Here is a 26,688-nt window from a genome sequence, read left to right on the forward strand (position 1 = left end):
AGACCAACACGGCTGCCCACTTGGATCTATCTGTTATGTCTTCTGTCATACATTCTTTCTTTCTTCAGCCCTTGTTCTATATTGTAATACATGTACTGTCCTTGGGGATGGTTGGGGAAGTGACATGAAAGCATTATCTTGTGAATTGCCTTGAAGTCTGGAAACACTCTACTGCGAATTGCATCCCCATGCACCATCTGGGAAGAAGGAGAGAAACAGCATTTGAGATAACACCTTGTGATCTCTCTGAACTGTTGTCATAACTCACCCCAGCACCCCCCTTCATTTATTCACTTTGGCAGGGTTGCCTTTAAGATTTAACACTTCCATGCTGGGGAGGTAATGTAGGAGTCCTTATCTGTTTCCTACCTTCCTCTGCCCTAGACCCTAAACACCCAGCCCAGTCAGGGAGCTATTTAGGGTATAACACACAACCTTTCAGTAGTCTGCCACCACTCCTTTAAAGTTAATACCCATGAGGGGGAAAGGAGAAACCCCCATCTGGCTCCACTAGGAACAAAGCCAACAGCCCTGCAAGGAAGGCCAGTTGCAGGCTGCAATCACACCCAATGCTGGTTGGACAGAAATGTAGCCATGGTCTAAGGTCATTGAATCCCTAAAGAGCTCTAATTCACAGCCCATAGAAATTAGCACTAAAGAAAGGTTAAGGTTTTTTTTTTTAAAAAAAATAAAGTAACAAAAAGCAGTCAGAGGTTAAAACAATCATTAAGGTGGTACAATACAGAAAATAAAACATCATACAAGTAGCTAACTAAACAGTAATTGGACAGGCAGAAATTTACCATGTGGGACAACAGCTTTATCTTTTCAGCAGATAGCACTTTGTCATCTTTGAAGAATGGCCAGAGAGCATGGCAGGGCAGCAAGCCTGTTCCATTCTGCTTGTACATTGATATAGTATCCCCGGCCTCCACAGGTATTCCAGATTACCAATGAGAACTGAGATCTAATTACAATATGACTTGACACATCTTAGGTTTTGACAGCTTCAGTAAATTACTAGCTGTCAAAGAAAATAAGGCCAGCTGTAACATTTTCCCAAATTCCACAAAGTCTCAATTAAGAAGAAGATATTGGATTTATATCCCACCCTCCACTCCGAAGAGTCTCAGAGCGGCTCACAATCTCCTTTACCTTCCTCCCCCACAACAGACACCCTGTGAGGTGGGTGGGGCTGGAGAGGGCTCTCACAGCAGCTGCCCTTTCAAGGACAACCTCTGCCAGAGCTATGGCTGACCCAAGGCCATTCCAGCAGGTGCAAGTGGAGGAGGGGGGAATCAAACCCGGCTCTCCCAGATAAGAGTCCGCACACTTAACCACTACACCAAACACGTCTCTGCAGGTGAAGGGAGTCAAAAGCACTTTGCCTAGCAACCTGGATCTTAAAGGGACCCTCCCCACATGCTAATGATTTGCACACCCCAGGCTGTAGAGCCTGATTTATTCTAGAGAATAACTACTTTATAGAATGTTCAATGTTACAGGGGTCTGGGAGGGGGGAGCTTAGGGTTATTTAGACTGCCTGTGTTGATCATCTTTATTCCTGACAATGCTTCTCTAGTGAGAGGGGTTAGGTACCTGTAGCATATAAATAATAAAACTTCACCTATGTTCATATAGAAGAAATCTACCCAGGGCTTTTTTTGTAGAAAACCCCCCAGCAGGAACTCATTTGCATATCAGGCTACACCTCCTGACACCAAGCCAGCCGAAACTGTGTTCCTGTGTGTTCCTGCTCAAAAAAAAGCCCTGAATCTACCTGAGTATTACTTGGCAAACTTCATAGGTAGCCAGAATGCTGCCTGACACTAGATATATTTTGACAGTTTTCAGACAACTGTATTTGCTGCTTGTTTACTTCTGGTCCCAGTTCAAAGTTCTGTTTATCAGAGTCCTTAGAGGATTTGAACAAGTGTACCAAAAAAGGATTCCTTTTACCTTATGCTACTGACTGTTCTGAGGCCCTGTTCTGCTTTCCTCCTTTCTCTGCAGTAAGGCAGACTGTTACTGGAAGCAGGGGCTTTTTAAACTGTGGCACCCCAGTTATGGAATGTGCCTCCTTCTGCTGTCTTCCACTGGTTTCTGGTGCTGAGTTTTTGTGCTTTGAGCATCAGCTAAAAAAAAAAAAAAAAAAAGGATTGGATCCAACCCATTTCCTAATGGTGAAGACAAGTGGGGCCCCGTTGACCACCCCAAAAAAGGTGCATCAGCAATTGTGAGGATCTGGGTGAGAGAGAGAAAAAGCTGCCTGGATCCAACCTATTTGTTTGCCTAAGCACTTGACGATTTCTATGCTGATTCCTATAATCTTTGTTCCTCCTTAGGTACGTTCTGACTGTTGATTATTAATTTTTCATTGCCACTTACACTATCTAATGACTTTTAATTTTTGTTTTGCATATGCTGCTTAAGTTGCTCTTAATGCTGTTTGTTATGCTTTCAACTTTTTTTTTTTCTTAATACTTTAGTAAATTTCATACAATCATTTCAAACATATTCTAATTAATGTATTGTGACTTAAATTAAATAATAAAAAATAATCCCACCATTTATAGTAAAAAGAGATGAACAATCAAAGTGATGGACTATCAAAATATTCTAGAGCAAGAAAATGACATGGATACTGTTCTCTGATTACAAAACATAACATCCAAATATACAAGTAAATCACTACAAGTGCTTAGTCTTTAAACTTACAGTTATTTCAGGTTGCAAAGTGATTGATACAGGATCCATTTTTATTTTTATTTTTAAAATCTCTTAACTGATCACAGGCATCAATGGTTTCTAAATCAGGTCTCCACATATCTTTCTGAAATTAGTGTTACGGATATAATATTGCTTTTTTATTAGAATAATTTAAATCAGTCATGGTGAAATGTTTATATGAATGGTCTATCTCTTACCTCCTGGGAGTGAAACACAAATTGGCATGGTGAACACAGAAAGTAAAACTGTTTGCAGTCAATTTGATCTGTGGGCCCCAACGTAATGCTCATGAGTGCTATGTGCCCACCAATGTGTTCTCTGGCAACCACTTGTGTCTTTCTTAAAGCATTTCTCTTGTAAACCAAACAGCCAATTCTGTCTTTTGGCCATATCACTGGAGTTGGAGGTACTTCAGAAAAGTCCAGGAGGCGCCACTTTTGTGTCTGCAGGAGCACTCGTAAGGACTACCACAGGGCAGATATTTTGTTATGGGACCCACTATCTCTTTAAATTTCCAAAGTGTCCATAGGTTAAACAAGTCTGTGGCCACATCAAGATGACCTAGTTTTGTTGTTTAGGGAGAAAAGCTTTCAAGCTAATAATGTAAAGATATTTCCTCTCCAATCTGAATGCAGAAATGTAATTTTCTAAATAAGCTGGTATAAGTAATCCACCTAACATAATAATTGTAGTATGACAAATCTTGGCCTCAAATGACTTTTCTAAGTAGAGATAATCGATATTGTATTCAATCACAAGTATCACATATAATTAAACATAAAGCAAGGTTGCAAATATTTTGTTAAATGAGAATTGCCAGCCCCATGCCAATATAACTGCATTTCAAGATGAAATGTGGTAGACATAAGCTCTGTACACAGTGATATTTAATATGCAGCAACCAGAAAATTTAATATTACCTTTCAGACTATTTAAATAAGATTTGTATTTGCATCATATGAAGACAACTTTTAAATCCGTGCCTTTTGTGCAAGCAGAAAAGAAAGCATACTTATGTTCAAACAGGGAAAACATACGCTGAAATAAAGTCTCAGAAGACAAATTTCTCCCTTCAGTGTGTTTAGCATTCTTATCCATTTTCTTTAATGTGTTGTGCTTTAGAGCAATGCAATCTGGTACAGTAACAATGGCAACTATATCTCCATTACAAGACGTTCCCAGAAGATAACATGGAGATCTTGGAAGCCTGGAAGCCTGCTGTGAAGTTCTTAATTATTTATGAATGCATAACAAAACAACTTTCCTTTATTTACATGTTTTTGTAATTGGCAAAGCATCAAATGGTAGCCTTCAAATCTCAGTGGTATCAGATAACATTAACATTGACCACCATTTTTCTTTATCAGTTTCTTCCGGGGGGGGGGGGGATTCTGCATATATTTGGCTCTCATTGGTTCTTTGACAACATAATATTTCTTTCACAATTGCAAAACAGAATCCTGTTGCAGTGATACACAGATCATCTGGAACTTTGGTATGAATGTTCTTTTTATAAAACTCTCTACCATGTTCCCTTATTTATCCTTATTTTGAGGTAGATAGCAGGGGGAAATATAGTGTTTCATACTAATGTGGAACAACATGTTTAGACATTGCTTATAAGAGGTGTTGAATCTGAAAATATCTCACAGAAAAAAATTAAAACGAATATTGTGCATTGGTTTTGATTTTCTATATAACTAGGGGAACAGAGACTTCTCTTTTAGAGTCTCAAAATAACAAGTTGGAACAAGCTGAAGATTGAGGGAATGATAGTTGGGAAGGTGATGCTTTGGAGGGCTTGGATTCACTTGTGTTAGATGACATGGGTTTGGCATTTGTAGAGCAGGGGATGCTCACGGATCTAGCACTTCTGTTTAAAAAGTCAGGAGCCTCTTTTGTCAGTTGCATTTCCACTACCTATTTTCTTAGACTCAACTGACTTGGCCATACTGATCCACATTTTTGTAACATTATGGTTGGACTCAGTGCTCTTTTGGTAGGAAAAGCCCAGCAGGAACTCATTTGCATATTAGGCCAAACCCCTGACATCACCATTGTTTCGCACAGGGTTTTTTTAAAAGAAAAAGCCCAGTAGGAACTCATTTGCATATTATGCCACACTCCCTGATGTTGACCCAGCTGGAACCATGTTCCTGTGCATTCCTGCTCAAAAAAAGCCCTGGTTGGACTAATGTAGTATGCTAAGCTTCTCTTGATGACAACACAGAAACTACAACTAGTTCTGAATGCAGTAACCCATTTTTTTCAGAGGCTAGCCAATAAGAACACATCTGTTATTTTAAAACCGTTGAGCTGATCATGGCCTAGCACCGTCTAGAGGCCCATCTCTCCCCATACGTCCCTGTGCACCAACAGCAGTCTTCTGGTTGCAACCTTCTAATTGTTCTTCTGCTTAAGATGGCCCATGTGGTATCTTCTTGGGCCCATTCCTTCTTTCCACTGGCTACCATTTTGTGGAACGGGCTTACAGAAATGAGAGGGGCGCTGTCTTTAGATTTTTTTAGGAGGTGCTGTATGACCGTCTTATATGAGATTTACAGGGGGCTAAGCTGAAGGCATTTTCTTAGGGAGATGAATTAGTAGACTTTATTAAATTTTGTATGTTTTTAATCTTGGAATTGTAAAATATCAAGAAAAAGAAGGGGTACAAATGTTTGAATTGATAAATAAAACCTGGAAAAAAAATTAAATCCAAGATACAAACTCTTGAGTAACATTATATATACATCAATATAATATAAAATTTATGCTTGGACAAAAAAATTAATTACTATGTAATCTATGTCCAACTTTTGTGCAATATTCAATGTTGGTGTTGCCAGGTTTTTCAAGAGCCATCTTTGCCATACAACATCTACATCTAGATCAAAGGGTTTACAACCAGGCTTAGACCACTGAGGCAACTTTCCATGTTACGTCTTAGTGTTCTAAGCCCTATACTGGTCTCCACTTCTCCCCGGATGGAACCAGGCTGCTGGCGCTTAAAATCAAAAAGGTGGTAGAGCAGTTTTTAAACTAAATCTTGGGGGAAAGCCGACAGGAGATGAAATGTCCCTGGTTCGGGAGGACTCGTCTCAAAGAGATGAAGGATTGGCTGCTATTTTTCTACCAGGTAATGGATCAGAGTTGTCCACTGTGATGGTGACAAACAGTATGGACTGTCTGCCAGAGTCTTGAGGCAGCAGGAGGAAGGTGGCGGGCCTAGCTTGCCTGAGAAATTATAGATGTTTGTATGCAAATGCTAGAAGTGTTCGAAGTAAAATTGGTGAATTGGAATGTTTAATGTTGGGAGAAAACATAGACATTGTGGGAATTTCAGAAACTTGGTGGAATGAGGAGAATCAGTGGGACACGGTGATTCCTGGATATAAGTTATATCGGAAGGATAGGGAGGGAAGGGTTGGAGGTGGGGTGGCTCTGTATGTCAGAGAGGATGTACGGTCCAGTAAGACTGAGGTCAGAGAATTAGATTCCCTTTTAGAAATGCTTTGGGTTGAAATAGAGGGCCCAAAAGGAAATTTAACTATGGGAGTTTGTTATCGCCCACCAAATCAAAAGAGAGAGAACGATTATAATATGATGGAAGGCTTAAAGATAGCAGCTAAACGTAAAAACTGTGTCGTAATAGGTGATTCTAACTACCCGCAAATTGATTGGGTCAATATGTGTTCTGGTCGAGAGAAAGAGGTTGAGTTTCTTGATGCTCTCAATGACTGTGCTATGGAGCAGATGGTCTCAGAACCTACCAGGGGTGGGGCGATCCTGGATTTGGTCCTAAGTAATGCCCAAGACTTGGTGAGAGATGTAAAAGTAATTGCGCCACTTGGGAGCAGTGAACATAATGTTATTGATTTCACCGTTTGTATAAATAGGAAGTTGCGCAAAAAGACCGCCACAACCACGTTTAACTTTAAAAGGGGTAAATTCACTGAGAAGAGGAGGCATGTGAGGAGGAAACTGAAAGGAAAGGTAAATACGGTCAAAACCCTTGGGGAAGCTTGGAGACTATTTAAATCTATAATCCTAGAAGCTCAGATAAAATACATACCACAAGTTAGGAAAGGCACAAACAGGCATAAGAAAAGGCCTGCATGGTTAACAAACAAAGTAATGGAAGCTGTAAAAGGTAAGAAGGACTCCTTTAAGTAGTGGAAAACCAGTCCAAGTGAGATTAGTAAAAGGGAACACAGGCTGTGGCAAATCAAATGCAAGACTGTGATCAGGCAGGCAAAAAGGGACTATGAGGAGCATATTGCAAAAAACATAAAGACCAACAATAAAAATTTCTTCAAATATATTAGAAGTAGGAAACCAGCCAGGGAGGCAGTGGGGCCCTTGGATGACCATGGGGTAAAAGGATTACTGAAGGAGGATAGGGAAATGGCTGAGAAGCTGAATGAATTTTTTGCCTCCGTCTTCACTGTGGAAGATGAGAACTTTTTGCCCACCCCAGAACCACTAATTTTGGAAGGGGTGTTGAAAGACCTGAGTCAGATTGAGGTGACAAAAGAGGAGGTCCTACAACTGATGGATGAATTAAAAACTAATAAGTCACCGGGTCCGGATGGCATACATCCGAGAGTTCTGAAAGAACTCAAAGTTGAACTTGTGGATCTTCTAACAAAAATCTGTAATCTTTCATTGAAATCTGCCTCTGTTTCTGAGGACTGGAAGGTAGCAAATGTCACTCCCATCTTTAAAAAGGGTTCCAGAGGAGATCGGGGAAATTACAGGCCAGTCAGTCTGACTTCAATACTAGGAAAGTTGGTAGAAAGCATTATCAAGGACAGAATGAGTAGGCACATTGATGAACATGGGTTATTGAGGAAGACTCAGCATGGGTTCTGCAAGGGAAGATCTTGCCTCACTAACCCGTTACATTTCTTTGAGGGGGTGAACAAACATGTGGACAAAGGAGACCCAATAGATGTTGTTTACCTTGACTTCCAGAAAGCTTTTGATAAAGTTCCTCATCAAAGGCTCCTTAGAAAGCTTGAGAGTCATGGAGTAAAAGGACAGGTCCTCTTGTGGATCAAAAACTGGCTGAGTAATAGGAAGCAGAGAGTGAGTATAAATGGGCAGTCTTTGCAGTGGAGGACGGTAAGCAGTGGGGTGCCGCAGGGCTCGGTACTGGGTCCCATGCTCTTTCATAAATGATTTAGAGTTGGGAGTGAGAAGTGAAGTGGCCAAGTTTGCGGATGACACTAAATTGTTCAGGGTGGTGAGAACCAGAGAGGATTGTGAGGAACTCCAAAGGGATCTGTTGAGGCTGGGTGAGTGGGCGTCAACGTGGCAGATGCGGTTCAATGTGGCCAAGTGCAAAGTAATGCACATTGGGGCTAAGAATCCCAGCTACAAATACAAGTTGATGGGGTGTGAACTGGCAGAGACTGACCAAGAGAGAGATCTTGGGGTCGTGGTAGATAACTCACTGAAAATGTCAAGACAGTGTGCGTTTGCAATAAAAAAGGCCAACGCCATGCTGGAAATTATTAGGAAGGGAACTGAAAACAAACCAACCAGTATCATAATGCCCCTGTATAAATCGATGGTGCGGTCTCATTTGGAGTACTATGTGCAGTTCTGGTTGCCGTACCTCAAAAAGGATATTATAGCATTGAAGAAAGTCCAGAAAAGGGCAACTAGAATGATTAAGGGCTTTCCCTATGAAGAAAGGCTGAAACGCTTGGGACTCTTTAGCTTGGAGAAACGTCGACTGCGGGGTGACATGATAGAGATTTACAAGATAATGCATGGGAAGGAGAAAGTAGAGAAAGAGGTACTTTTCTCCCTTTCTCACAATACAAGAACTCGTGGGCATTCGATGAAATTGCTGAGCAGACAGGTTAAAATGGATAAAAGGAAGTACTTCTTCACCCAAAGGGTGATTAACTTGTGGAATTCACTGCCACAGGAGGTGGTGGCAGCCACAAGCATAGCCACCTTCAAGAGGGGTTTAGATAAAAATATGGAGCAGAGGTCCATCAGTGGCTATTAGCCACAGTGTGTGTGTGTGTGTGTTTGTATATATATATATAAATTTTTTGCCACTGCGTGACACAGAGTGTTGGACTGGATGGGCCATTGGCCTGATCTAACATGGCTTCTCTTATGTTCTATACACAAATCAAAGGGAGACAAACCCTGTCGAAAGGCTTAGAGGAGAAAAAGAAAAGCAAGATTTTTGCTCCGTTCACTCTTTTCTTTGTTCATATTTTGGATTCAAAAAGGTATTTATAGCTTGACAACAGGATGAGTGTTATTCTATGTAGAGTTATGTCAGTCTGCCCCATGAAATCAGTGGGTTTAGAGTTGAAGAATTCTGTGCAGCATTCCACTACAACTCTGCTGAAGAGTTTCTTCTACTACTTAGTCCACAGTGTTTCATTTTACCGAGTATACTCTCTGTTATATACCAAAAGTAACATTCCATCTTCTGCTTTTCCTGTTTACTGCTTACATGTTGCTTAGAGGTCTCGCACTTTCTTATTCACACACACACACACACCCGAGAGAAAGAGAGAGAATTTTGCCACTTCAGATTTTCCCCTAAACCAAATGCAATTCTTGCCATATTAAGCAATAAGAAAATGTTTCAGTGAAGCAGATCTGTAAGAATAGATAGATTTATTATAAGAAACCAACCACTGATCCAAAGAGTTTGGAGTTTACAGCTTCTAAAATGAATAATGATTAGTATCATATTCATCCATCTCTCCACTACATTTTTATACCATCCTTCTTCCATGGAGCACGGCAGTATATATGGTTCTCATCTCTTCTGGTTTATCTTCATAAAAACCCTGTGAGGTAGACTAAGCTGAGAGAGTGACTAGTTCCAAGTCATACAGCAAGTTTCATGGCAGTGTGGGGAGCTATACCTAAATCTCCCAGATATCATTCCAGCACTGCACCACATTAGCTTGCTGTTAGCATGACTGACCCAAGGCACAAAATAGAAGTATTATCTTACATACAAACACATCCTTCAACAACTGTCATCAGAATTGATGTGGAATATCCTCGGATTGGCATGCATTATGGCTTGCTATGGGCTGCAATTTGAACCACATTTTCAGTACACCTAAAGAAGAAACCATTCTTTTCTATCCCAGCTCTAATGATCAATGTCTCTAAATCAATGCCTTTAAATCAAGGTGACTTGAGAAACTCCTGGAGATTTTGTGGTGGAGTCTGGGGAGGAGAGGGACCTCAGTGGGGTACACTGCCAGAGTACACCCTTCAAAGCATCTATTTTCACAAAGGGGAACTGATCTCTGTAGCCTGGAGATGAGCTCTAATTCCCTGGGGTCCCAGGTGCCACCTTGAGGCTGGCATCCCTACTCTAACATGACTGAAGCAGCACATACTGCTGTGACTCCCATGCTTCAGTTTTCTCAAGAGGGGTTCGCAGTGATTAACAAAACACACTCTGCACATAATGGGGGGAGTTCTTAATATTTATTTATTTAGTAGGCTTGTATTCCGCCCTTTCCCATAAACGGGCACAGGGTGGATCACAACGTAAACTGATAACAATAATTCACAAGCCTGTGTGTTCTAGAGGTGAGTCATCAAGTCTCAAGGGTTAGCCCAGGTGAGCCGTGGCTCAAATTAAGCCTTACCAGTCATCCCCTTGATCAATGAGGTGTTAATGATTCTGGAACACAAATGGTGCAAGTCCTGCCAGGAATAATTAAATTCTTTCAGGAAATGTTATTGAGATTTCTCCCTCCCTTTCCTCAAATCAGTGTAAACAGACCCCTAACTGACATCTCCAAACTGGTAAAAGCTGTTTGTTTGTTTTTCTAAAAAGACTTCAACAAAATGTGACATTTTAGAAGAATCCTATGTAAGTGGCTGCACTTCTAAAGCCTCCAGCACTGTGCCTGTCTGATTCATTTATTTCCACAGAAATTGTAAACCCTGGCACAACCAACAACATACCAACAGTGAGTCAAGAATAATTAAGGAGACTAAAAAGGGAGTTATGCAATTTTTGTGCCTACGCTGTTTATAGTGATTTAAAGTACAAAACCTTGTAGCAGCTACAAAGAATAGACCCACAATGCCAGAAAGCAGGGCAGGGAGATGGGTTTTATTTGTGGTGTGCTGATCAAGCAACGCTGTTCATAAACAAGCTAGAAATTGTACTTATAAGCACAACTTGTCTCCCTTTTTTTAAGCAAAGGGATTTGTTTAATATCCAAGCCATTTCACCAAGAACTTCATTAAAAAGATAGCGTTGGAGATTTAAATAACTCACAGTGGTTCTGAACATTTCAAATAGAAAGGTAGGGTCATGCCTGCTGCAATTTTCAACCTTATCATTGCAATGCATCATTTCAATGGGGTTGCCAACCAAACAAAGGATAATAAAAGGGGTGGGGGCACAGACACAAAGGCAGATCAGAAATTGCACAGGAGTGGATCAGCTGCAGAGAAAAGAACACGCTGGAAACAAATGTAATAAAAAGATGAGGAAAACTAAAAAGGCCAACTCAAACACTGAGGATAAAACTGGAGGGAAGTGGCAATTATCAGGCCCTGCAGAGGGAACAAGGGGCAATCACTGGTGTGAAAGAGAATTTAGCAACAAGTCAAAAAGAAGACACTTGAGGGCTTAGGCAAAGATTTTATTTTTCTTAAATAGAAAAAAAAATCCTTTATAAGTAAAACATACAGTTTGTTTACAAATTGCCATATAGTTCACTCTTAAAAATAATTCCCTTTTAAATAACCTTTGAAATAATTTGCTTTTAAATAACCTTTAAATGGCTGTAAAATTATGAATTGAAAGTTACCTAGCTCTGTTTTTGTTGTTCCAGATCCATTAGGCGTTTTCATGTCAGACTTCATATGGGCAGCTCAGCCCGTTGGGCACTAAACACCTTTTAAGAGATCTAGCCATTGACTAGAGATTTTAAATATCTTAAGAGGCTGATGAAAGCCAGCCCACAGTTCTTTTGAACGTAGCATATCATCTCACATGAAATGGGGAAAAGTTTACAATCCTCCCACTTTCTCTTTTCTAGTGGAGAACACTTCAAGCTCTCAGGACATGAGGGAATTACTTGGAAAGCCCCTCAGAAACCAGAGAACAAACAACAAAAACAGTTTTCTTCTGGTGGTGGAAATGTTGTCAAGTCACAGCCAATTTATGGTGATACAGTAGGGTTTACAACACAAACACTAATTGCCATTGTAATGACCCTAGACTTCCTTGGTGATCTCCCATTGAGGTCCCAGGGCCAACCCTCCTTAGCTTCTGAGAGCTGATGAGATTTGGCCATCCAGGTCAGAGCAGTTTTCATCCGTGCACACATAAATAAGCTAATGGGGAAATCTAAGGTGAGAAACTAAAAATTATAGAAAGTGAAACAACTAATCTAAGCTGAGAAATTGCAAATTACAGAAAGTGAAGCATGCAGTTTAGGGCTGCCAACCTCCAGGTGGGGCCTTGAGATCTTCTGGAATTACAACTGAGCTCCCAACAATAGAGATCCAATCTCCTGAAGAAAATGCTGCTTTTGAGTGTGGATGACTATATGACATTATAACCATGTTGAGGTTCTCCCCTTCACAAACGCTGCCCTCCCCAGAAACAGGGCCTAAAGGAGGGCAAATAAATCTAGTGGTGGAACTTTGCTGATCTTCAGCAACCTTGGAAAGTGAGGAAAGTTAGCTGGCATATCCAAGTCTTAACAGCTTGACAAACAACAATGACAAACCACTTCTGAAAGTCTCCTACTTTGAAAACCCTACTATGTTGCCATAAGTGAGCTATGACTTGATGGCACTTTCCACCACATTGTGGATCAGTGGTTAATCAAGTGGACCCTATTTTGACCTACCATTTGAATCACAGCTTCATTTCTAGATTATGTAAACAAAGGGCAGACTTGGATATTGTATTTTCATCCTCTTAGAAAACATCCCCCCCCCCCTCAAAATACCTTTTTCAAGTTCAGCTGTTTTGAAGATACAGGAGGGTGGCAGCCTCCACAGGACATACACTACTTGCTTCAGAAAGTTTAAAAAGGAGGCTGCCTCACACATGGTTGGTACCAGTGAAGAAGAATTTTGTAATTTTGTAATTTTCCCAGCTCTGCAATGTTCTTTTGGAGACACAGTAACCAGAAAGTATACATAGTATCCCAAATGAGGCTGTACCACAGATCTATACAAGGGTATTACAATATCAGCCGCTGTATTCTCAGTCCCTTTCCTGATAATCAGTAACATAGAGTTTGCCTTTTTCACTACTGCAGCATACTGGGTTGACACTTCCATTGAAGTATCTACCATGATCCCAAGATCTTTTCTCCTCTCAGCAAGCTCAGACCCTGCTAGCCTGTACTTGAAGTTGGGATTTTTTTATCCCAATGTGTATCCCCTTATGCTTCCCAACACTGAACTTCATTTTCTGCATTGTCACCCACTCACTCAATTTGTGCAGGTCCTCTCGAAATTCTTCAGCGTCAGCCTCAATTTTCACCATCCAGGATAATTTTGTGTCATCTGCAAACTTGGCTATTATACTACTCACCCTAGTCCAAGATCATTTATGAATAAATTAAATAGTACCAGCTTGGATATTGACCCTTGTGGGACCCCACTGTTTACTTCTCTCCATTGTGAGAACTGGCCATTGATTCTTACTCTTTGCTTCCTGCCATTTAACCAGTTTTTATTCTATAAGAGACGTGTTGGCTCATTCTTACAAACATATATATGCAATACACGCAACCTGCAGGTGTGTTAGGCTTGTCAGCTGCCACCTAGGACATGGAGATCTCCCAGAAGGGGAACTGATCTACAGAGGCAGAGATCAATTTCCCTGGAGAAAATGGTTGCTTTGGAGGATGGACTCTATGGCATTCAACACTGCTGAAATCCCTCCCCTTCCCAAACCCCATCCCTTCCAGGATCTATCCCCAGTTTTCCAAGGATCTCCCAGTCCCAAATGGGCCACCCTCACGTGCATTCACTTTTACATATGAACACAGCTAGTGTCAGTGAGGTCTGTAAAAGTCTGCTGAAGCCACTGTTGTTGGTCACACTGAATGTGACACACAGATTTCTTGACTCCATGCAGGAGAAAGCTGCTGACATGCATAAAGGGGGGAGTGGGAGGAATTCATGTGGCACTGAGAGCCACGCTGTACCTGCAGGCCAGACAGGAATCTCCTGCTGGCTAGACAGCACCATCTAGCTGCCAATGGTCTGTACATATTCAACGTTATCGCTGGGATTTTTAGGCATGCAGCAGAACTAAATGCATGTAAATATGGCAGTCCTCTAGCTTAGGATCCCATATCCTTAAACACTGTGTGTGTAATTTGTACTGGTCTCTGATATAAAATGTGGAAAATATGCAGTCAGTTGAACAGATTTTTTTTTTAAAGAAGTAGAGCAAACAGTCTTCCAAAAGTTAATGAACTGCATATAGAATTTGTTTTTTAAGGCTCTCTAAATGCGGCGCACGCATCAGCTTGCCTTTTGATATTTAGAAATCCAAACAGTCTAGTTATAGAAATGGCAGAACATATTTGAGTAAATTCCAAACCACTTTAATATTCATAAGTTTAAAATATACTCACAAACCTGTACCTTAAAATGGGGGTAGGGTTCATGAATGCTGGTTTCCTTTGATTCAAACAAGCTGGAGAGTAGTCAGATCACTAGAACTCATCACAGTGATAGTATAAACTGGGAAAAATCTGAGAGAAGCCAGAGGCCAAAGAGATGAGGGTGGTGAATATATAGAGAAGGCTGAATACCGAAAAAAAAAATTCAGTTTTTTTTAAAAAAATAAATGTAACCCAATTATAATCACTTTACATGCTTAGATAATTATATCACTACAATATTGAGAAGCACAAGTATAGAATGTTTCATGAGTCATGGGACACAAACAAAGAGAGCAAGAGCTCCTATAGTAAAACTTTAGTTCTCTGTGTTCACAACTAGTCTTTCTTTTTGGTTCTGTCACCCTCCCTCCCTTTGCTTTTGGATGTTAAGGTGTTTTTGTTCACATTCATCATGGCTTTGGGTGGTTTGGGCACTGGGATGGATTCATTTGTGGAGGAGAGACAGTGCCTGTGCACCTTCCTCCCTCATTTAGGGACTCTTTTATGGGTTCTTGGAGGTGGAGCCAAAACGTGGCATGCTCAACTCAAGGGTTGCCTGCTGGCTCACCATCAGGTGGAAAGGGAATCACCCAGCAGCCAGTGCCCAGGTGGATCCCGGGGCTTGCCACTCTACAGTTTTCTCCCAGCAGGTGGGCTGGGGGAATGGGTATGGGCATTCATTGGGCAGTAAGCAGGTCACCTGACTCTAGGTCTGTCCCCGTCCTGCACCAGTGCTCCCGCTGTTGGATTCAATAAAGTCCCAAAGGCTGAGATATGAGCCTGGTGCCTAAATTTTTGGAATGGCTCCCAAAGAAAAAAAAAAGTCAAGGTCTGGCTTAGTTTATAGAGTTGATTCAGGGAACATAGTTCTGAATATGAATTGGCTTCATTTGCCTGCAGTGATTTTTATAACATACCCACATCTGATTGGCAAGTTGGTATATGACGCCTTCTTGTATGAAGGAATCATCCAAGTGTTTAAATATGGAAGAAAATAATGCAGCAATGAGAAAAAATGACACAAAAGCAGCAACAGAAATGGGACCCAATGACAGCTACCAGGTGTTTTTTTTACAGTGAACATTGTCAAAGTTTACATTTTTGTCATAATATATTTTGACACCTGAAATACACAGTTGTCAAACCCCCACCCTTCTCAAAGAAAATAAAGAACTTCTGGTGCAGGCCTGTTCTACATTTCTAGCTAAGAAACTCATACACCACTCATAATTAATCTTTGGCTTTGTTTGTATTTACACGCTATAACCTTATCCCCTATGTTCCATATTTTTTATAAATAGAAATCTAAATAGAAATTTATGGTTGGGTAATCTAATGACAGTTATAGGGAGGGGAATTTTTTTTTAAGTTTCACTTTTTAATATATAGTTGCTAATTCCTCTTATTCTCTTTTTCTCTCTGTTAAAATAAGCATTTCTCTTTCATTTCTTTTTTATTTCTATCTGAAGACAAACCAATGCACTCCTTTGTCATTTCAGCCCTTATGATCAGTTAGTAGTAGTAGGATGGGGGGGTGGGGGGTGGGCTCCCTCCAGGTGTCCTGCCCCCCCCCCCAGGGAAAGTGCATGCGCAATACATCGCCTCTCCTTTCCTGGTGTAGTGAGCGCTGCGTGGTCACTGTCTGGCTATGCCTGGCAGATGGTCACTGCAATGGCCTCTCCTACATTACTGCATCCATGGCAACACCTTCTCGCTGGTCCCCCACGTTTTCACAGAGTTTGCCACATCATGGTGCGACCGAATGTCCGGCGGTATAACCGGATGGGCAGGCTGGGCTCACCAACCTCGCCAGCCAAGAGAAGGAAAACTCTAACATCAAGCCTGGGCAGACAGAGCTCGGTAATGTAACATCTACCACCTGGAGGACTCGCTGCTGGCATCCCGGCTTACTGGGCCATGGCAGATGACCCCATGGTGAAAGGGTGGAGCCAGTACTGCGCACACTACGCTTCACCTAAAAATTCCTCTGCGCAGGCCTGAAGGGTATCCACATCCACAACCCACAACATACCAAGTCCTGCAGCGATGGGCAAGGGGCGAAACGGCAGGTGGAAGATGCCACTGGAAGCCGCAGTCCCGATCCTGCATGTAGGCGGTTCAGGGTATTGGTCGCCTGATGCTGACCCGGAGACGAAAGCATTTTTCGGCAGCACCCTGAACCACCAAGCAGCCTTATTTAGGGACAACACTGCTTGCTCCATATGGAGAGGGGCCTAGAAAAGGTGGCCTAAACAAAGTTCGTCTCCTCCCCCCCCCCCCAGTTGGCTAGCCGCGGTCAACGGGCATCCTTACTTGCGGTCGAAAAATAACAACAAAGAAAAGGCATGCACCTGCCTCACAAAGTGTGCAAAGACTAAAGCTTGCGTGTTGGAACATCAGAACCATGCTTGACACAGTAGACAGTGGTCGCCCTGAACGACGCTCTGCTCTAGTTGCCCACGAACTTCTCAGGTTGAATAACGACATAGCAGCTCTCAGTGAGGTCCGTTTCCCTGAGGAAGGTAGTCTTCAAGAACAAGGTGCTGGCTATACCCTCTACTGGTCGGGTAAGTCAAAGGCTGAGAGCCGCCTTTCTGGCGTTGGCTTCATGGTCAGGAATTCCATTGCCTCTAAACTCGAAAACCTGCCAACAGGTCACTCAGATCACATCATGTCTATGCGCCTCCCTCTTCAAAACAAGCAGCACGCAACACTCTTCAGTGTGTATGCCCCAACCCTTCAAGCAGATTCTGCAGAAAAGAACAAGTTCTATGCTGATCTACGCTACCTCGTACGGAAGACCCCTACAGAGGACAAGGTGATCATCCTTGGCGACTTCAATGCCAGAGTAGGTAAAGACTCGGAAGCCTGGAAAGGAGTACTTGGCAAACACGGCATTGGCAACTGCAATGATAATGGGCGCCTCCTGCTAGAATTCTGCACGGAGCATCAGCTCACCATTACCAACATTATCTTCCAGCAGAAGAACAGTTTAAAGACAACCTGGATGCACCCACGGTCCAAGCATTGGCACCTTATTGACTACATTCTGGTGCGCCAGAGAGACCTTCGAGATGTCTTACACACCCGAGTAATGCCCAGTGCAGAATGTCATATGGATCATCGTCTTGTACGCTGCAATCTCAGTCTTCACTTTAAATCTACACCCAGGAGAGGCGGTATCCCCCGGAGGAAGTTTCAGGTTGGCAGCCTTCAGTCAACTGAAGTTAGAGCTGACTTCCAGGCAAAACTCCAGACAAGAATTGAGGACCCCAGTTGCCTCACAGATCCTTCTCCAAAAGCACTCTGGGAACACCTAAAAACTACCATCCTGTTGACCTCTGAAGAAGTCCTGGGGTTCTCCACAAGGAAGAACAAGGACTGGTTTGATGAGAACAATCAAGAGATCCAAGAATTACTGACAAAAAAGAGATCTGCCTACAAAGCACATCTTGCTCAGCCCTCCTGTCCCGAGAAAAAAGCAACCTTTTGTGCTGTATGTAGCAACCTCCAGCGCAAGCTTCGAGACATCCAGAACGAGTGGTGGACCAAGCTTGCAGAGAGAACCCAGCTGTGTGCAGACACTGGTGATTTAAGAGGGTTCTACGAAGCCCTGAAGGCAGTATATGGTCCATCATATCAGGCTCAGAGTCCCTTGCATAGTGCAGACGGCCAAGTGCTCCTCACAGACAAGGCATCCATACTGAACCGGTGGTTGGAGTATTTTCAGGTTCTCTTCAGTGCCAATCGCGTGGTTCAAGATTCAGCAATCCACCTCACCCCACTTCAACCAGTGAAAACAGAGTTGGATGAGATCCCCACCCTAGAAGAGACTGTTAAAGCCATCAAACAACTGAAAAGTGGCAAGGCAGCGGGACTTGATGGAATCCCACTAGAGATCTGGAAGCATGGGGGCATAGTACTACATAGCACACTTCACAAAGTACTTGTCACCTGCTGGGAACAAGGCAAACTACCACAGGACTTTCGCGATGCAATCATCATTACTCTATATAAGAACAAAGGGGAAAAGTCAGATTGCTCCAACTACCGGGGGATAACCCTGCTCTCCATCGCAGGCAAAATCCTTGCTAGAATACTCCTGAACAGACTGGTGCCCACCATTGCAGAAGAACTCCTCCCAGAGAGCCAGTGTGGCTTCAGAGTTAACAGGAGCACCACCGACATGGTATTTGTTCTCAGGCAGCTCCAAGAGAAATGCAGGGAACAGAACAAGGGTCTATATGTGACTTTTGTTGATCTTACCAAAGCTTTTGATACCGTTAGCAGGAACAGCCTGTGGCAAATCTTGGAATGTTTAGGATGCCTCCCAAGGTTCCTCAGTATGGTCATCCAGCTACATGAAGACTAGCGAGGCCAAGTTAGACACTGCAACGATCTCTCGGAGCCCTTCCCAATAGGCACAGGTGTAAAGCAAGGCTGTGTTCTCGCGCCAACTCTCTTTACGATCTTCTTTAGCATGATGCTTCAAAGAGCTGTAGTAGATCTAGATGATGACGATGGTGTCTACATCCGCTATCGCACCGATGGCAGCCTGTTCAACCTGAGGCGACTAAAGGCCCACTCCAAGACAATGGAAAAACTTATCCGAGAGCTACTGTTTGCTGATGATGCTGCACTTGTCTCCCACTCGGTATCAGCTCTGCAGCATATGACGTCCTGCTTTGCAGAGGCTGCCAAGCTATTCGGCCTAGAAGTTAGTCTGAAGAAGACAGAAGTTCTCCACCAGCCTGCACCCCAGGAAGATTATCACCCTCCTTGCATCACTGTGGGTGAATCAGTTTTGAAGACAGTCCAGCAGTTCAGCTACCTGGGGTGCATCATCTCCTCAGATGCCAAGATCCACAAGGAGATTGACAATAGACTGGCAAAGGCAAACCGTGCATTTGGCCAACTGCATAAAAGAGTGTGGAGCAACAAGCATCTGAAAAAAGGCACAAAGATCAATGTTTACAAAGCGGTTGTGATGACAACCCTCATCTACGGCTCCGAATCGTGGGTCATCATCTGCAACTCCTTGAGCGCTTTCATCAGCGCTGCCTTCGCACCATCCTCAACATCCACTGGAGTGACTTTGTGACCAACACTGAAGTCCTCAAGAGGGCGGAGGTTACAAGCATCGAGGCATTGCTGTTGAAGATGCAGCTGCGCTGGGCAGGGCATATCTCCAGGATGGAAAACCACCACCTTCCTAAGATTGCCCTGTATGGTGAACTTTCCACCGGCCATCGAAATAGAGGGGCACTAAAGAAGAGGTTCAAGGACTCCTTGAAGAAATCCCTTGGTACCTGTTGCATTAACCATCACCATTGGTCTGACCTAGCCTCAGATCGCAAAGCATGGAGGCACACCATCCACAAGGGTGTCTCTTCCTTTGAGAACGCCCGCATAGCTGGTCTTGAAGACAAAAGGAGATTGAGGAAGAATCGTACTGGTACAGCACCAACCCCAAATCAGACTTTTCCCTGCAGCCACTGTGGCTGGACCTGCCTGTCCTGCATTGGTCTTGTCAGCCACCAGCGAGCCTGCAGCAGACGTGGACTATTGCACATTTCTTAAATCTTCGTTCGCGAAGTCAAGCTGAGAGAGTAGTAGGATGGCTGTGAAGCATTTGTAGGGTTGTCAAGTCTAATTAAGAAAATACCTAGGGGCTTTGGGGGTGTGGCTGGGAGACTCTGGGGGTGTGGCTGGGATACTTTCCCATTCCCTAATATAAAGAAATAAAAATACAGCAGCACAGTTCTCCAGAATACAGTCATTTCCTCATTCCCCAATAGCTGCCTGCTCTCTCTCTCTCTCTCTCTCACACACACACACACACACACACACACATTCACTCACTAGGGTTGCCTTACCTTTCTAGTGGAGGCCTTTGGGGGGATGTTTTGGTAGGTGGGTGGAGATGCAAATATTGTTTTCGACCACTTCTGGTAAAATCAGAAGAAATCCAAACAGGAAATGGCTGGCAGCCATTTGAGTGGTATTTAGGGGGATGAAAACGGACCACTTAAATGGCTGCCAGCCATTTCATGGCCAATTTTGCTCCTCCTCCCCCTTTCCAATGGGGGGGGGAGGAGAAAAACTGATCCCTGAAAAGGGATAGCTGTTAGCCTAAACTGGCTGCAAGCCTGCTCAGTGAGCAGGATCACTGAAGGTTTACAGCCATTTGAGTTGTCCTTTTTGTTTCCCTGGGGAAGCAAAAGGGACCACTCAAGTTACTAGCAGCCATTTGAGTGGCCTTTTGTGCTTCCCTACTCAAATGGCTGCTCTGAGGCAGCACTTCTGGTTTTTCGGGCTACTTCCAGTTTTACCAAAAATGGCTGAAAAACGTCATTTTGGGGTGGGATTTCCCCCACTTGCCAGCGGCAGGGAAGCCCTCCTCAAATCAGGGGATCCCCTGCTGGGACCGGGGGATTGGGATCCCTAGGTATTTGAAACATATTTTGCAGACACAGTCTTATTGCTCACCAGGACCTCTTGGCCACAGTTGATACTGTGAGGGAACTGGAAGCCTCTTGCTCATCTTCAGGTTCATCATTGGAACATTTCATCCTGACAGCTGTGAAGCCAACCACTTGCCTTCTTGACCTATGTCCTTCCTGGCTGGTCAAAGCCTGCAGGGAAGGAATTCAGGTCCCCCTGGAAGAAATTATCAATGTCCCTTTCTCTGGGACCTTCCCAGGGGGGCTAAAGGAGGCAGTGGGTTCATCTGCTTTTAAAGAAACCATCACTGGATCCTATGGTCCTGGCCAACTACTGCCCAGTTTCAAATTCATTGTTTCTGAGTAAGGTAGTTTAGAGAGTGGTGGCTGAAAAACTGCAGGCTTTCTTGGAAGGCAGATCCATCCATGACCCATTGCAGTCTGGTTTCCACCCTGACCATGGGACATATATGGTGCTAGTTGCCCTCACAGATCAAGCTTACCTGGGCTATCCAGGTAAAGATGCAGATAAGACTTCTCTAATAAATACATGACAGTGAAAATTCAATAGGCGCTATTTCCCTCCAATGCTGAAATAGAATTCAAATTATACATACTTACTGTAACACCTACACCTAGGTGGGATAAAACTTGACGTAACTGGCCAGCCATCTGTTTATATAAAATGACATGTTATTGGTTTTAAGCTGTATTGTTTTATGAAGTGAATGTTACTGGTTTTAATGTTAAATGTTAATTATTTAATTGTTTTATATTTAAAATTGTTAAATTTATGTTGATTAGTTGTTGGAAGCCGCCCTGAGCCACTTGTGGGAAGGGCGGGATACAAATCCCAAATAAATAAATAAATAAATAAATAAAATAACCATAGAGTGTTAAAAAGTACAAAAAAACATGGCTACAAAAACTGTGGCAACCCTAAAATATTACATTGTACATCAATAGAGGCTTGGGTAATATAAACTGCCCACTCTAATTTTTTTGTTTATCTACTTACTGCAAGCTAAATGTCATACACAAATGCAAAAGTCAACAATTGCATTCATTTTCCATTCTGCCCTGTATGGGCTTAAGCCCACAGAAAGGCAGTTAACATTGAACCATGCAGACCCAATTTCACTGGTGATAAAGTTGGAACCATAAAAAAAATGAGGATATTAGAACTGGAGAAATATAAAAGGCCTCACTTGCTGAATGCAGAGCAATGTTCTTCTTTTCAAAACAAATTGCTGACACTTTTGGAAACTTTTAGAATCTCCATTAAACCATCCAAGGCCTGCTATTGAAATGCTTAAAAGAACTGTTTGGCATTTACTGAATTCCAAACACAATTACAGTATTTGTTCAAATGTAGAAGAGAAATCAAGTGATAGAAACAGTGTCATGGGGTGACATATGAAGGAGACTGTATTGTAAGACACGGATCGTAGAGTAAACGGAATAATAGTTGTACAATAGGTCTGCATGCTGACTTCAATAATTAACTTAAAGCTGGCCTTCACATATACCTGTAAAAGTTAATGGACAATTGTCCAAGTGCAGCATTACTGGAAAACCAAATGTTAGTGAAAATTTCTTCTTTAAATTTTTTAAATTAACTTTAAACTTAATGTGATTTCTTTAAAAAAAACCAAACCTACAGATAATGCACTTACTTGAGTGGGGGTTGGGGTTGGGGTTGGATGCTTTGTTTCACATGTGAGGTAAATATCTACCATCCATTTTAATTTTTTATTTGCTTGCTGCAACTGTGATTTTTTTATCTGCTTGTGATATGTAAATATGAACATTTTTTGTTCCTTTTGCTTCTTGGGGTAATTGAGAATTTTTAAATATAGTTTCTTTAGTAAAGTTTCTGGTTTTCCTGGTTCTTTCATAGTTTTTTTTTATACTTGTTTATAACTGTTGAATGTGTCGTGAATGTGAGAAAAGCTCAGAAAAATATGGGAGAAAAACATCATGGGATAAAAAACCACCACAGAAGCAGCAGCACATTTTATATAAACAAACCAATCAGAGGCCATTGTGGCCATTTAGGGTTACCCTTCCCCAATTTGGAGCAGGGGGATTTCTGCTTTTTTTTGGGGGGGGGAACCCCGCCCCAAACAGTGACATCACCACACATCTCTGATGCATCATCACATTGGGGACATTGCATGGTGATACTCTGATTTTGGGGCAAAACATTATGGTTTGATGCCAATTTTACCATAGAGTTTTGCCCCAAAATGAGAATGTCATCATGCAATGTCCCCAATGCAGTGACATCACTTCATGTGATGTCAAAACATTGTGTCACTTTGCCCCACTCCCAGAAAGTTCCTTCCCACTCCTTGTCAGTGCAGACATTGGACCTGGCAGCCTTATGGCCATCGCTAAGTAATCACAACAGCACTACCAGCCTCCAAGCCTACATTTCTGTCAGTAAAAGACAGAGCTCTTTCCAGGCATGTTTGGGCCTTTGAGTAGGCTTCCCAATCCCCCGCCCCAGATGGGGAACCCCCCGATTTGCAGCCTCCTCCCCCGCTCGCAAAAATCCAGAAGCAGGGGAAAAATGGCGGACCTTCCTTTCCCCCCCAGCCCCATCGCAGCAGCTTCTCCTCGCCCCTTCCCTTCCCTTCCCACTCAGCCCAGATTGCAGCAGCTTCTCCTCGCCCCTTCCCTTCCCACCCAGCCCATCGCAACAGCTTCTCCTCGCCCCTTCCCTTCCCACCCAGCCCCATCGCATCAGCTTCTCCTCGCCCCTTCCCTTCCCACCCAGCCCCATTGCAGCAGTTTCTCCTTGCCCCTTCCCTCCCCCTCCCACCCAGCCCTGATCACAGCAGCTTCTCCTCGCTCCTTCCCTTCCCCTCCCACCCAGCACCATCACAGCAGCTTCTCCTTGCCCCTTCCCTTCCTCTCCCACCCAGCCCTGATCACAGCAGCTTCTCCTTGCCCCTTCACTTCCCTTCCCCTCCCACCCAGCCCCAATCGCAGCAGCTTCTCTTTGCCCCTTTCCGTCCCCTTAGGCTTCCCAATCCCCAGGTCCCAGCAGGGGATTTCCGGTTTTATAGGCTTTCCCCAGCCAGCTGGCCGGCGGGGGAAACTCCTCCCCCATAGCCACCCTGTACCTCTAGATCTTGCGCAGGACCTGCAAACAGGTATAGTTTTAAAATGTGTGTGTGTCTTTAATTTGGAGCAGGAAGTACTTCATGGGGAAGGGTTAGCAACAGCAGACCTTGTGAGAGTGCATCCAGTACCTCTCCCCAAAATACCCCCCAAGTTTCAAAAATATTGGACCAGGCGGTCCAATTCTATGAGCCCCAAAAGAAGGTGCCCCTATTCTTCATTATTTCCTATAGAGGGAAGGGATTTAAAAGATGTCTGGTCCCTTTAAATGTGATGACCAGAACTCCCTTGAAGTTCAATTATGCTTGTCACACCCTTGTTCCTGGCTCCGCTCCAATGTCTCCTGGCTCCACCCCCAAAGTCTCCTGGCTCTACCCCCAAAGTTCCCAGATATTTCTTGATTTGGACTTGGCAACCGTACCTTTGAGGGAGGACTCATTAGGGCCTGTAAGCATCAGCCACTTGTTGCCGGTGTCATCCAAGCTGCATGACTCAAGTAGGTCTGGCTGTTTGCTACTGTTCAACATCAGCCATGCCATAAAAGCCAATGTTGTTTAGCAGTTACACACTAGGATCTGGGAGATCCATGTTCAAATCCCTACTCTGCTATGGTGCTCACCAGGTGACCTTGGGCCAGTCACACTCTCAATCTAACCTACCTCACAGGGTTTTTGTGAGGATAAAATGCAGGAAAAGAGAATGATGTAAGATGCTTGTGGTCCCCACTGTGGAGAGAGGTGGGGTATAAATGAAGTAAATAAATAATAAACGTAGCAGGAGATGGGAGCAGATAAAATTTTGGTTGGTGGGAAAGAGAAAAGGAAGTTGGAAAGGGATATTAACTACCAATAAAAGAAAAAAAATAATATGAGAAGAGGGATATAGGAGAAAGAGAGAGGCCCTCTGCAAGTTCTTGTGGGTTCCCCACTGTGCAACTGGGTCTGCTTCACATAGATCCCCAGAGGCAAGCAGAGAATTCCTGCAGCCCAAGTTACTTGCAGCAGTCTGGGTCTACCTCTCTCTTTCTGGCTCCTGTAAACTCAGAACCTCCAGTTTCCTTTCCCTCACGCACCTCAGCTGGGAGGGATCACCTTCTCTGAGGTTTAATGAATACTTAATAGACTTATAGGGGGATGATTACCTAACATTTAATACCCACTGACTTAAGAAATGAGTGGTAATAAGCAAATGGCATATTACATGATTTGGCACACTAATTCACAACATGGTTACAGATGTTTTTAACAGCAAAACCCTAAACAACAGACATCAGTTTTGATGACATTTGTTCTATCTAATGGTATCAGAAAATTGGAGCTAGATTTTCACACCAAGCATAGGGAATCTGTAAATGAAACTCACATTTTGAATCAACCCACGGTAGTCATGAAATTTCTTTACATCCCTTGTTGTGACCTGTTATTCCATAAAGCTACATAACTTTAACAGCTGCATAACAGGCAGAAATCTAATGGAACTTTCCATTCAATGCATATCCATGGTATAAAAATTGACTGGGTTTTGTTTTGTTTTACTGTCAAAGGCGCAAGAGCTTTGCGAGAAACAAAGGTGACAATCCTGCTTCAAGCCACGAATACACTATAACCATGGTGGCTGTACAAAAGAACCAGGTTTGCCACTCAGCTGCTGCTAGGATTGTAATTTAATGGTATGAGTTCCATGGTCAGTGCAATTGCTAATGGCCTGTGAAATTGCTAATACAGAATTGGAACATGTCTCCCTTTCGAATGAGATCTAATAAATAAGTTCAGTTTGCAAATGAAACCATGCAGGTATTGAACCATGTAGGAACTAGTTCCCCACACGCAGTTTAGCTAATTTCAACTATGCCAGCACGATGGTTTCCATGAAAGGGTCTTAGTTATAGCAAGCGATGATGATGAATTTCAAATTGAGGAAACCTGGAATATGAGTTCACCTGGTTTTAAAGTCAGACCAGGATTCCAACGGAGTTGGATTAAACTTGAAACAGGTTTTCCCTTTTACCCTCCGGCTAGCCACCTCTGTTCTTTCCCAAGCAACACAATCTTACCTTTACTAAGGAGTATATGGGAGGGGGACAAAGCAGGAAGAAGAAGGTGTTGTTGTTGTTTTTTTAGAAGAACCAGAAGAGGCCTCTTGTAAATCTTTTTAGTAACTGCCAGGGATTCACTTCCTTCCAGGGATTATGGGATTTATTATTTTCTTTGATGCCAGAATGGAAATAGGAAACACTCACAAACCCTATACGCCCCATAATTCCTGGCAGAAAACTGTGGCCACAGCTTTTGATTGCCAACTAACAAGAGGCCCCACAAGTAAGCTTCTCTGTAGCTGGGTTATGCACTTCTTTGCAAAGACAAAGGGTGCATCCACACCCACTAAATAACCTGCTTTGCAACTGGATTTTTACTGTGTAAGAATGGTAAAATTCACTTGCAAATGGTTGCCGTGTGAAAGCACCCAACGTGTTTTCACTTGGGAATGGGAGAGCTGGCATGCACTTCATCGATTTGTTATAATTAGCATTCCCCACAAACTCTTTGAGACTTTTGAATTTTTCAACAGGAACATATACAAAACATACATGGTTTCCAAGTGGGTCAGGAAGGAGGGAAGAGATTTTTGCATATCTGTGTTGCTTACACTTGTTCTTGAAAATAAGTAGCATCGTCTAATGGATGCTTAAGTAACAGAGAGTCACAGCAATGCAGAGGAACATAGAATAT

The 26,688-nt window shown here is 43.0% G+C and overlaps 1 protein-coding gene across 1 annotated transcript in view; it reads right to left on the reverse strand.

Moving 5' to 3' along the window:
* Positions 1-26,688, reverse strand: part of LOC132569386 (protein eyes shut homolog) — a 631,754-nt gene that overhangs the window by 333,290 nt on the left and 271,776 nt on the right. The window lies entirely within an intron of this gene.

Source organism: Heteronotia binoei, chromosome 1 (genome assembly GCF_032191835.1).
Source record: "Heteronotia binoei isolate CCM8104 ecotype False Entrance Well chromosome 1, APGP_CSIRO_Hbin_v1, whole genome shotgun sequence".
NCBI lineage: Eukaryota > Metazoa > Chordata > Lepidosauria > Squamata > Gekkonidae > Heteronotia > Heteronotia binoei.